Source organism: Moschus berezovskii, chromosome X (assembly GCF_049115385.1).
Source record: "Moschus berezovskii isolate FMDL1 chromosome X, NW_MosBer_1.0, whole genome shotgun sequence".
Taxonomy (NCBI): domain Eukaryota; kingdom Metazoa; phylum Chordata; class Mammalia; order Artiodactyla; family Moschidae; genus Moschus; species Moschus berezovskii.
In genome coordinates this window covers 11,923,172-11,935,524 of record NC_142488.1, presented here as the reverse complement: position 1 = coordinate 11,935,524, position 12,353 = coordinate 11,923,172, and the positions used below count along the sequence as shown (strand labels likewise).

Below are 12,353 nucleotides of genomic sequence, written 5' to 3'. Positions count from 1 at the left end.
GTAATATTTTGCTTTATCATTCACTGACTCTCACTCTATCTGTCATCTATCTCCTAAACCCTTTGCAAATGTGACACTTTTTACCCCCAAATAATTGGTGTGCATTTACTAAGAGCAAGGACCTTCTCCAGCATAGCCACTGGACAGTTATCAGTACTAGGAAATTTCACATTGCTCCAACGCTGTTATCTTTGCTACAGACCTAATTCACATTTTGCCAATTAGCCTGAGATGATCCTTATAACATTTTTTTTTCCTGATCCAGGTTTCAATCCAGGAGCATGTATCACATTTAGTTGTGATGTCCCATTAGCATATTTTAATTTAGAACTTCCTCAGTCTCTCTTGGTGTTCCATGACACGAATATTTTTGAAGAGGACAAGCCAGTTGTTTTGTGGAATTTCCCTTGAATTGGGTTTGCCTGATGTTTCCTTGTGATTAGATTGGGGCTTTGCCTTTTTGGCAGGAATACTACACAAGGGATGCTGTGACCTTCTCAGTGTCTCCCGTCAGGAGGCACGTGGTATTGGTTTGTTCCATTGTTGGGGATGTTAATGTTGATCACTTGACTAAGGTGTTCTCTGCCAGATTCCTCCATGGAGAAGCCATTATGCTATGAGACGTGCTTTTGATTGTATCTCTGTTCCTTACGTGGTATGGCTCTTTTAGCGGTCCTCCAAAAGAACTCTTAGCCCAGTAATACCACAGACTGGGTGGATTACTACAAACAACAGAAATTTACTTCCTACAGTTCTGCAGGCTGGATGTTGAGATCAGAGTGCCTGCATCGGTGGGTGAAGGCCCTCTTCAGGGCCACAGAGTTCTCATTGTAGCCTCAAGTGGCAAAAGGGCTAGGGAGCTGTGTGTGTGTGGCGGGGGGGGTTTCCTCTGTTATAAGGGCACTAATAACATTCATGAAGGCCCCACCTCTTGATACCCTCACATTGAGGGATAGGATTTCAACACAGGAATTTTGGAGAGGACATGTTCAAACCATACCAATCACTCATGGTGGGATTAATTGTAACCTCCAAGCAAGTGAATTACTCTCCCCATCATGCACAAACCCAGCTGAGATTCTATACGACATTGAAGGATCTGGAGAAACCATGTCAGCACCATGCTTACAGGTAACTTGGCTGTCACTTGAGCAGTACCATAGTATTCAGAGTGTACGCCATTTCCAAAGGAGAAAATTCAAAAAGATAAAACATGGCAAATATATTTTCATGAAGTAGACTCATGAGGGTCTTTTCTTATTAGATGCTAGGGAATGGGGTAATGGGGGCTGCTTGTTGAACCTCACAGGATATAATTTGATCTCAAAAGGCAGACCAGAAAGTTGAAGGATTCCATTCCATCAGTGCCCTACACAGAGTTTAGAGTCTCAGAGGGTCTTCAACTAGCCTGGCATTGAATAGGTGTTCGAGAATCATTTGTTAGTTGAGGGGAGTCTGCTGTCCACCTGCCCTGCTGGGGGACGTGGACTGAGCCTTTGGGGGGACTCATGGCTGAGAGTAACAATACAAGGCTCATCCCCAGAGGACTGTCCCACATGTTCCAGCATTCCCCTAACGACCTGGCTGGATAGGCAGAGCAAACACCCAGAACATCCATCTTACAGTGGAAGAAACTGAGGCTCAGAGATGTAACATGCCCAAGGATGCTTGGTGAGGGAAACCAACCATTTAATGCGACAGTTTCAGTTTTCTTTTTCAGCATCTAATTTGCATTTTCCTCCCTGAAACAGGGGCAGCAAGTAAGGAGAAGATGAGGTCTCAGATGCTGCACAAGTTGTTTTGACTAGGCCAGTTGATATCAGTTTTGTATTTTGGGGCATATTTTATTGTCTGATTTGCTTTGATGGGAGCACACTAACATTTGTAGTTCTAAATACTCTCTGTTGGATCCTCTTAATAATCCCAAGAACTTGGTCTTATGATGCTCATTTCACAGATGGAAAAACTGAGGCTGCAGAGTTTGGCAAATGGCTCATCTGGTTCCACAGTCTGGTCTTGAAGGCCCGTTCACTGAGCCGGAATTGAGGTGAGGAGATCCCTGCTCCCTCCATAGGCAGCTTTCAGATGCAAATCATATAAGGAACCCTTGTGTCCCTTTCAGCCTGGCAAAGTGAGAAGGTGCGGTAAACCTCCCGACCCGAGGTTGGTCAGAATGCAAGGGAAGGAGAGTGGGAAGCAGTTCTCCCAGGCCCCGGTGGGAAGTATAAATTCAACTTTTCAGAGTACCAATGGCTTTCCCAGCATTTCTAATGTGATCTAGCGATTCCACTGTTAGAATTGTTTTCAGTGGCTGTATATGGACACACGCAGAGAGAGATCTACATCCACATACATATCTATTAATAACCTTTCCCCCACAGCACTGTTACTAAGAGGAAAATATTACAGTAATCCAAGTCTATGCCCCAACCAGTAATGCTGAAGAAGGTGAAGTTGAACGGTTCTATGAAGACCTGTAAGACCTTTTAGAACTAACACCCAAAAAAGATGTCCTTTTCATTATAGCGGACTGGAATGCAAAAGTAGGAAGTCAAGAAACACCTGGAGTAACAGGCAAATTTGACAGTCAACCTCAGTGTGTATTAATTAGGAGACCACTTAAATACAGGATACCCAAACAATGGAAAATGATGCGGCTGGTAGACAAAGAGTGGGGCAGGTTTATTCACAATGCCCTGGAAGAATGTCCAAAATATACTCACGTGGATAAAAGGGAACCTCAGAAATAGTGTACGATCTCCTCTGTGCAATAAAAAAGTGAGGTGTATTGAGACAATTGCCAAAGGGGAGTCTTAAGAACCGTGAATAGAGGTTACCTCTGGGGAAGGAAAATGGACAATCCTCTATTATTTACATTTTTCCCAGAAGCATGTACTATACCTTTCTATTGTAAAATATTTTAAATATCATTTTATGTTTTCATCTTTTATAGATTTTAAAAATATTCTCTATGGGGATGATGGGGGACAGACACTGTGTATTACTGTGGGAGGGGAAGGGGGTATATAGGAAACCTCCATGCCTTTCACCCAGTTTTGCTGTGAGCCTAAAACTGCTCTCAAAAATAAAGCCTACTGAAAAATATAAAGAGCTATATATATTATTAGTATCCTTTCCTGCCCCCCCAAACTTCATAAAACCAACACAAATGGGAGCTGAGTATGCATTTGAAAAAAATCAAATGTGACCTTGGACTTGGGGTTTCTTTAGTAAGAAAATACCTTTGAAAGGAAGTGAAACAGGCCGTCAGGAAGGTGTAGGGGCACTTCCTGCTTAGCTGCACTTGAAGGAACTTGAGTTCTTAAAGGGGCAGGAGGACAGTTTTCTCCAGACCATGGCTCTTACAATCCAAAATCAAACTGGCTGTAGACAGGTCCCCAGCGGACTTCCATTCTAGAAGGCAACTCAAGTACAGTTGAGTTAGCCAGCCCTGCGCAGGAGCAGTTCAGAGCCATCCTTCTGGAGAGTAGTTCTGTATTGGAGGTTTCCTTGTAAGGTGTGAGTACCACACTTCAGTTCGGTGGACTGAGCTATATTTTCAGGACATTCCGCCCCTGGACTCACGTAATGGTGTATGTGCATGTCTGTTATCCACGTGTTGGGTTTCTCTAAGTGGAGGCCCCAGGGGCCAGGCTGGCCCACGATAAAAGCTTACACGGGTACAGAGGCTTCGTGTTTAGCTGCTGCTATTATTTTTATATCTGCTCACTCATTCCTGCCCTCCTGACGGCCCAGCAAGGGTGTGACAGGGCAGCTGGCATCCCACTTAGAAGGGAAGGAATAGGACAGATGCTCAGCGACTTGCCCAAGGTCTCTGGGTGTGTAGTGAGCCCACAAGCAGATCCCAAGCCTAGCAGGTTGGCCTCTGGCCCAGCACCCCCGCAGGGGAGGAGCCGTGGTTTCCTGGGGTTTCATCATCCGTCCGTCCGTTTATGTGCAAGTAACTTTCCACTGACTTCTCCTGTGCCTGCCTCGAGGGTTAAGTGCCAGTGAAGCGTGGCCGTGGGAGTTCTAACCAGGGCGGGGTCCACGTGTGTAGTGGATGAGGGGAGAGCCTGGGAAAACAGGTGAGGCTGGTGCGGGAGGCATCGAACCTTCCCTCTCTGCCTCTCATCCATGCCCACGATCCCCAGTGATTCCCACTTGGCGACCTTGTGGGCTTCAGGGCCTGGGAGATGGAAAAGGGTGGCACAGAGGAGGAGGTAGGGGATGGGAGACAGAACGGAGCATCTTCACAGCTCGTTCCTCCTGACATCAGCCAACTGTGGCTTTCCTGGTAGGATGTTCACCTCCATGGAAGCCCAGCAGAGAAGCTGCCCGCACCTGCCCTCCAATCACCGTGATCACTGCTGATACTGACAGGATTCTGACACCCTGGTGAAGACTGTGTCCTGCGTAGCCTTCATCTTCTCCTTTTCCCCACTGTTTCCCACCACACCCCAGCACGGATGCTCCATTTAGCAGGTTAAAAAAGCAGGGTGTTCCAAGACTGGACTTTCAGATAAGTAACAGCTTTTGGAGTCTCAGTTATCTCATGCAGTCTTTGAGACATTTAAAGATGATTCCTCATGTATCTGAAAGTCCAGTTTAACAGGGCATGGGAGAGTTGATCTGGCAATCATACCCTGAGAGGCGACACTTAGACCTGTCCACCAGATAGCTGAAGAGCTGTCTGTCCACCCAGATCCACCCAAACACAGGCAGGCAGGCAGGCAGACGGACAGACACACACACACACACACACAAAGAACCCTTATTAAGTCTCAGGCCTCTCTGTTCTCCCCTAGGGCCTCCTGCCAGCCCTGCCCCACCGGGTCCTCTGAAAGAGGAGGGAGGGAGAGGGGAAGGAGGGGGTGGGGAGAGAGAGCTCTGGCATCAGGGGCAGCAGAGGAGGCTGCAGACAGCCCAGCAGATGGGAGCCACCAACAGCACAAACAGGCCTGCGAGGCTTGGAGCTGGTCCACCAATCACGCCTGCGATCAGACCCAGAGCTCCCGTGTGTCAAGACAAACAAGCCAGAAGACTCCCCTGCACTGCCTAAGGCCCGGGGATCTGTGCATTGAGCCGAGGCTCCTCCTCCCGCAGAGGCTAGCCCAGCCCCGGCTTCTGGTGGCCGCACAAAGGCAGGATTGAGAACTGGTAGCCAGGGAGAGCTGGCTCCTGGGGACACAGAAAGTTTCTGTCCTCTCGCCCCGCGGCGCCTTCCAGCTCTCGTGGGGCAGAGAACGGCTGGGAGAGGCCACCAAGCGCCAGGCAGCATGCTCACACGACCACAGGGCGCCTGCCCTTGCAGACTTCTCTTCCCAGTCGACTCGATGGACGGTGAATTTACATCAAATAAAGCACATTCGTTTTAAGTTTCCGTCCGTGGATGCGGACGACCGTATGCGCCAGTGTCTCCATCATCCCGGTTGCTGGAGATATAAAATATTTCCGTGGCCCTAGAAAGTTCCTGGCCTCTTGGCCATTTGAGAGACTTGGCTTTAAATGGCGCCCTCCTGGGTGAAGCTTTCTTTGACTTCCTGAAGCAGAAGGCAGTTTCCCCACACCCCCTGCCTCAGGAAAATCCTCTGTTGTGACGATTGCTCCCCTCGTTGCCATCTGTCTGCTTGCTCCCTGTCAGGCCTGTTTCCTTGGGGCGGGCCTAGGTTTTATTTCTGTTTGTATCTCTGGGACACAGACACCTATCAGCCCTGAGGCTTGCTGAATGCTTCCGGGATAGAGTCTAACCCTGCAAGTAGGAAGATGAGGAATCCAGAGAGTTCCTCTTCCAAGGCAGGTAAAGATCGGGTTGTCTTCCCCTCTCCCCTGTGGCCTGGCTCAACGCAGATTTCTGATCTTTTATTGGTCTCTGTTCATCAAGGGCCTGTATCAGTAAACAAAAGAAGTTTCGAGCATCAGGCCCGAAGCCCCTGCACCGACCCCAAGCTGTGTGACTGTCGGGATTCAGGCTGGAGACGAGCAGGATACTGGCCCTGAGGTGCGCAAAGGGATGATTTCAGTGAGCCCAGACTCTTGCATCTTCTCATACTCAGGAAAGCACCAAATTCATTAACTGGAAATGTCTGGTTTTCTTTATCAGTAATCTTTTGACGTGCTGACTACTTGGCATTTTTGCATAAACTCCTATATTTCCCGGCTCTTCCCTTACCTCTTGAGAGCACTTCTGCAGAGTGATGCGAGAGGCTGTGATCTGGGCCTAAGTCCTCAGTTTGTCCACCGAATTAAACCTAATTCTCAACTTTTAGGTTGTGCTTTCCCTCTTTTTTTTTCAGTCAACAACCCCATGTGGGAGGACCAGCCCATGAGTCGTTCTTTCCAGGACAAGTAAAAGGCTTAATCCACCCTCGTGACCATAGTGTCCGCTGATGATACCTTCATTCCCACTGACAACAGAGTAGTAATAATAAAGATGATATAACTTATATAGATGCTTCTGATCATCAGTGTCATTCAGGATCATTGTAGAAAATCTGGAGAATATGATAACTGACATTTATGGCCTGCTTATCAAGCATGCCAGGGACCAATTCAACCAATGCTCATTTCATCTTTAGAACAGGGTAATGTGGTAGCCATGAGGTAAGAACTAGCATTGTTAACTCCCCCCGACACACACCCTTTATAGAAAGGAACCACCTAACTTGTCCAAATTCCATGGCTAAGAAGTGGGAGCTGGGATCTCAATCCAGGCATTTGGGCTTGAGGTGGGCCACTACCCAGGCCCCTCCCAAGTGTAAGAGAAGACTCTGGGAGAGATTTGGAAGAACACTCCTTTTTTTCTTTTCCTGATTCTGTTTTAACTGCATAGTTTCTTTCCTCTGGAATTGACAATTATTGTCATATGATATAATTACATGCAAGGAACACAATCAAAGAACTGATAATACCTCTGGAAACTGGAATATTCAGGGGGGAAAATCCAAATTGAGAAATAAGTGAATGTATAGCCAGTGACAGCTGTTCTTTTTAGGAAGCGAAATCAATTTTTGTCTTCTGAAAGAATTTCTTCTTCCTGAAGAAATATATCCTGTTTGCTGAGGGCTCAAAGGCTAAGTGTATGTACGTGATGACACCTCAAGACAAGCCTGAGGTCCCCAAAATGACAGGCCAGGTCATCAGGCCTCAGCAACTTTTCCTTTTCCCTCCATATGCAGATGGTAACCCAAACTCATCATTTTGACTTGCCTGGGCTTGGGAAGATCCCCTGGAGGAGTGCATGGCAAACAATTCCAGTATTCTTCCTGGGAAATCCCATGGACAGAGGAGCTGAGAGGGCTACAATCCATAGGGGGACACACACAGACACAGACAGACAGACAGACACAGACACACACAACACACACAATTTCTCCCCATTTCCCTGCCTCTGCTCCCAGAGCCCCTCATCACTGCGCTCCTAGGGTGTCATCAGAACAGCTTCCTCCAGGCCGTGCTCGTGCCCAGGCCTGCCCTGTTCCACACAGCCCCTCAGGAGAGTTCTCTGACCTGTGTCTACATCACCTCCAGCATCTAAACCTTCCAGCATGTTTTGAACGTATGCTATTTACCAGCATGCTTCTGCTTCCTGCAAGTGCCCAGAGCTGCAGGCACAAGGGTACCTCATCCCTCAGGCGTATTCCTCTCCATTGCCTCCACTTCCAGACCACAGGATACAGTGTTCCCGCTGCTAAGAATGCACAAGTCTGGGGGGTCGGGGGGGAGGCTCAAGAGGGAGGGGACATAGATAGGATTCTGATGGATTCCCCTTAATATGCGGCAGAGAGCACCACAGCATTGGAAAGCAATTAGCCTGAAATTAAAAAAAAAAAAATGCCTGAGTCTCACTTTCAACCTCACAACGACCTGAGGAGATGGCCATCATGGCACAGATGTGAAGAGAGAAGGCTCTGGAATCAGACTCCCCAGGGTCACACAGGAAGGAGCTGGAGTCTTAGAAGGGCGCTCTGCTTGGTCGAAATGTTCTGCTCACCCCATCTTGAAATTCTTAGCCATTCTGAAGAAGAGCCCTGGGCTCACAAGTTATGCAATTGTCCTGACTCTGACACTGACAAGCCATGTAAATATAAAATAAAAATAACGGTGAAGGGCATAGAACAGGGTGGGCAACACTGGGAGTGAGCAATAAATGAGACACATCTTTTATCTCCATCTCACACAGGAGGAAGCAGAGCCTCAGTGAGTTCAGCAGCAGCAGCCCACGGGTGTCACGTGACAGAAAGTGACGCAATTCACTTTCACTTCTCTGTGAATGTGAACTTTCCTACGTAGCCCTGCCTTTTCTCAGCACGTGACCACGTCTGCTCTCAGTGCATTAACTGTGTGACAGTAGCCAAGACCTGTTCAAACCTCTTTTACTCCTTTTTATAAAGCCTTGAAAGTAAGCCAAGCACAGAGCTGGCATTTCTCACATTTGATAAATGAGGGCAGAGTAAATAAGTGACTAGCCTAAAGGCTCAAATCCAATTATCAGCTTTGCTGAGACAAAGATGGCGACACCAGAGTCCGGGGCTCCTAAAACTCATTCATCACGCTGTCTGGAACCAGAACCTTCCTTCCTCTCTGCAGATTGCCCAACAGGACACACATTGGTCTGGGGGAAAGGCTACTTCTGGGGCCGATGGGTAGGTAGTCTCCATCTTTCCTGCAGCTCCCAGACTGCACTGAGGGAAGTGGGGGGTAGCTCCAGACACTACCAAGAGATGCTTTTAACTGTCCTGCAGCTGTGACAACCCAGCCCTGTGATTCTTGGTGATGACGAGGTGCAGTCATATTGCTAATATCAGAGCCTAGCATTCATTCACACATTCATTCATTCTGAATCGAGTTACTATGCTCTGGTCTTGGGGAAAGTACCACACTGGCAGAAAGTGATGCAAAAGTGAGGAGCAAACTATCTTGCTGTTAGGGATTAGGGAGAAGACACAGGGAGGCCAAGAATTATAACCATATAGTAAACCAGAGGGCCCCAAGCTCCGGGTCACAGACCAGTACCACCTGTCAGATGAGCAGCGGCATTGGATTAGAAGCAAAGTGCACGATAAACCTAATGTGCCTGAATCATCCGGAAACCACCCGGAAATCATCCAGCCCCCTCTCCAGTTGAAAATTGTCTTCCACGAAATTGGTCTCTGGTGCCAAAAAGGCTGTGGACCTACATAAACGCTAAAAGCCAGGTATTACGGGAAACTCAGGGGTAAAAGCAAAGATCTAGAAAAGGCGAGAGGGGAAGAAAAAAAAAAAAGCCTCTCCCAGAAGGTGGAAGCCAGTACACTGTATTCCCTTCTGACAGCTGCTGTAACAAATGACACGACTTCGGGGGCTTAAACACCACAAATATATTCTCATGGCTCTGGACGTCAGAAGTACCTCATAGGTCTCACGGGGCCACAGTCAAGGTGCTGGAGGGCTGTGTTTTTGTCTGAAGACGCTAGAGAAGAACCTGCTTTCTTACCTTTTGCAGTTTCTACAAGCCATCCGCACTCTTTGGCTTGCAGCTCCTTCCTCCATCTTCAAAAACAGCAATGTAGGGACTTCCCTGGGTTCCCTGGGTTAAGAACCCACTGGCCAATGCAGACGCCACCGGTTCCATCCCTGGCCTGGGAAGATCCCACACGCCGCGAGGGCAACTAACCCGCAACTAAGTCCCGGCGCCCACGTGCCGCAACTCCTGAAGCCCGGGAGACGAGAGCCCGTGCTTGGCAACAAGAGAAGCCAATGAAACTAGAAGCCTGTACATCTGCAACAAAGAACAGCTTTTGCGAGCCCCACGCCCCCATGCCCCCCAATCGCTGCAACTAGAGAAAAACCTGCGCAGCAGCGAAGACCCAGCAAACCAAAAATAAATACGGCAATTAAAAAGGAAAAAAAGGGAAAAAAAACCTCCAGCAACGCAGCCTCTCTTTGGCCCTTTCCCTCTAGCTACCTTCCCTCCGGTTCTACCTCCCTCTTCCACTTATAAGGACTCTTGTGATTACATTGGCTTCATCTGGGTAATTCAGGAGTCCCTATTTTCAGGTCAGCTGATGAGCAACCCTCATTCCAGCTGCAACGTCAATTCCCTTCTGGCACATGACCTTCACAGTCACAGGTTCCAGGCAGTAAGATGCAAACAGCTTTGCGGGCCATTATTCTGCCTGCCGCACCCATTTCATAGATTACTTACAGTGTGGCCTTGAGCAATTTGTTTTAGACTCTCCAAGCCTATAAATAACATCTGTAAATGGTAGAAATAACACCCACCCTGCCCATCTCACAGTGTTGCCCTGAGAATTTAATGAGAGAGTGTATGTGAAAGTGCCAGAAAAAATACTAAAGCCCTATGTCGCTATATGGGGCGACTCAGTGGTAAAGAATCCACCTGTCAATGCAGGAGACACAGGAGACCCGGGTTCGATCCCTGGGTCGGGAAGATCCCCTGGAGGAGGAAATGGGGACCCACTCCAGTATTCTTGCCTGGGAAATCCCCTGGACAGAGGAGCCTACCAACCAGGGTGCTTCCCATGACCCTCCCGGCCCCCACCCGTTATTAAATATTCCCAGCACATCATGGCTTTATCCCGCTTCTTTAACAGAAACCATCCGACATGGTTATCATTACCTTGGAGGAGGGGTCCCCAACCTTTCTGGCACCAGGGATCAGTTTCGCGCAAGACAGTTTTTCCACAGACGGGGGTAGAGGGATGGTTTGGGGCTGATTCAAGCTCATAACATTTATTACGCATTGTATTTCTATTATTATTACATCATCACCTCCTCAGATCATCAAGCATTAGATCCCGGAAGCTGGGGGCCCCTGCTTTAGAATCCAGAAGAGCAAGGTGAGGCCCAAAGCGAGTGATAAACCTGCGTAAGATCACACTCCTGGTGAGAGGGAGGTGAGGCCAGCTTGTCACATACTCCAAAGATCCAGCCCCTCCAGCACACCCCGTGACCATGTTACAGCCCCCCAATTCTGCCTGCCCTTGAGAGGGCAATTAGTCTAACTATCCAAAAGAGTCATGGGACCTTACCACATGCTTAAAAATGTAACCATCAGCATAAGGTGCTAGATGAGCATTTTTTGGCTGTGAAAGTGATGTGTCCCGGGGCTCACCCAGATCACCGCCTCCAGTGGTGGCCCCTGTGTACTAACCTTTAAACAGACTTGACCTAAATTGTGCCTGGAGCCTTCAGCTCCAGAGTTTCGGCAACATATGGAAACAGTGACATCACCTTCCAGTGCAAACGTTCAAAGCGATGTGGCACCAACAAGCTGCCAGGTCACTCAAAAGTCCAAGTGCCGCGTGGCTTCCTCTTCGACAACCTGGAAGTATTTGAAGGTCAGCCAATATGAATACAATCCCTTCATTCACAGATGGATAAAGTAAATAGCAGGCTGGTGTTTTGGAGGAGCAGTTAATGGAGGCAATTGGAGAGAGAAAAAAAACTGACTTTGCTTTATGTCCCATTGAAATCAGGTTCCCATGTCTCTGACCCTGTGCTAAGTGTTCCTTCCCAAGGTTGGGCTTCTATTTCAAAGGAGCTCAAGGCATAAGGAACCTAGTTAGTGGATTTCATTAACACAGGAGCAAAGGCTCACATCTAACAGTGGTTTTGTCTTGGCGGAATACCAAGATCACCTGGGGATCTTTGAAAGCTCCAGCTGCCAGTGTTACAGCCAGAGCAGCTCATCAGAAGCTCTGGGCTGGGACCCTGGAGCCGTACGTGCCCACGGAAACCCCCAGCTGATGCCCACGTGCAGCCCAGGAGAGACTCCCTGCTGCTGAGTTTCTTTTTCTCACTCCCACTTTCCATTCAGTTTCTGGGGTTTCCTCTTGTTCATAAAGTGTCTGTTTGAGAAAAGCTTAGTATCCAGTTACGCTGGAGGCCCTGGCTGGGCAGGAGGTGAAGGGCCTCAGCACTTTCTAGATGTTTCAGGGAAGAAAGCGGCCCCACACCTAGAAAACCAGTTCTCCCAGCCTCGTCTGACGTCACCAGGAGCCAATGAAAAACTTGCACTTGAGTTGACTGGTTCCTGTCTAAACTGATTGAAGCGAGAAATTACCGGACAAACCATGTAGGGTTAAGCCCCCCTGACGCCCCAAATTGCTCTTTTTAGGAGAGCCTATTCTCTGATGTGCACTGATCGAGCCGTCTATCAGCTTGCTTTGTCTCGACACATTTGTTCTGAGGCTGTGGGTGGAGGAGGATTTGATTCCCCAGGCAGGTGAGAAGCCAGGTCTCAGAGTAAACAATAAGAATTCCACACCCCAAGAGCCTCGTGAAAGAGATTTTTGGTAGATCGTGGCTGCCACCTGCCGGCAGTAATTGGTAATTGACTCATGTGGAAG

At 48.4% G+C, this 12,353-nt stretch overlaps 1 protein-coding gene and 1 long non-coding RNA gene across 2 annotated transcripts in view; one reads left to right on the top strand and one right to left on the bottom strand.

Annotated features, from left to right (window-relative positions):
* Window positions 1-1,774: 1,774 nt before the first annotated feature.
* Window positions 1,775-12,353, bottom strand: part of TLR8 (toll like receptor 8) — a 33,093-nt gene continuing 22,514 nt past the window's right edge. The window contains exons 3-4 of the transcript XR_016036732.1: window positions 11,156-11,326; window positions 1,775-2,123 (exon numbers count right to left, since the gene is read on the bottom strand). The gene's annotated coding sequence lies outside the window, so the exon portion shown is untranslated. The remainder of the gene's footprint in view (window positions 2,124-11,155; window positions 11,327-12,353) is intronic.
* Window positions 5,158-6,494, top strand: LOC129564617 (uncharacterized). The gene is made up of 3 exons (XR_008687528.2): window positions 5,158-5,800; window positions 5,885-6,001; window positions 6,297-6,494. It is a non-coding gene; the product is annotated as an uncharacterized LOC129564617 (long non-coding RNA).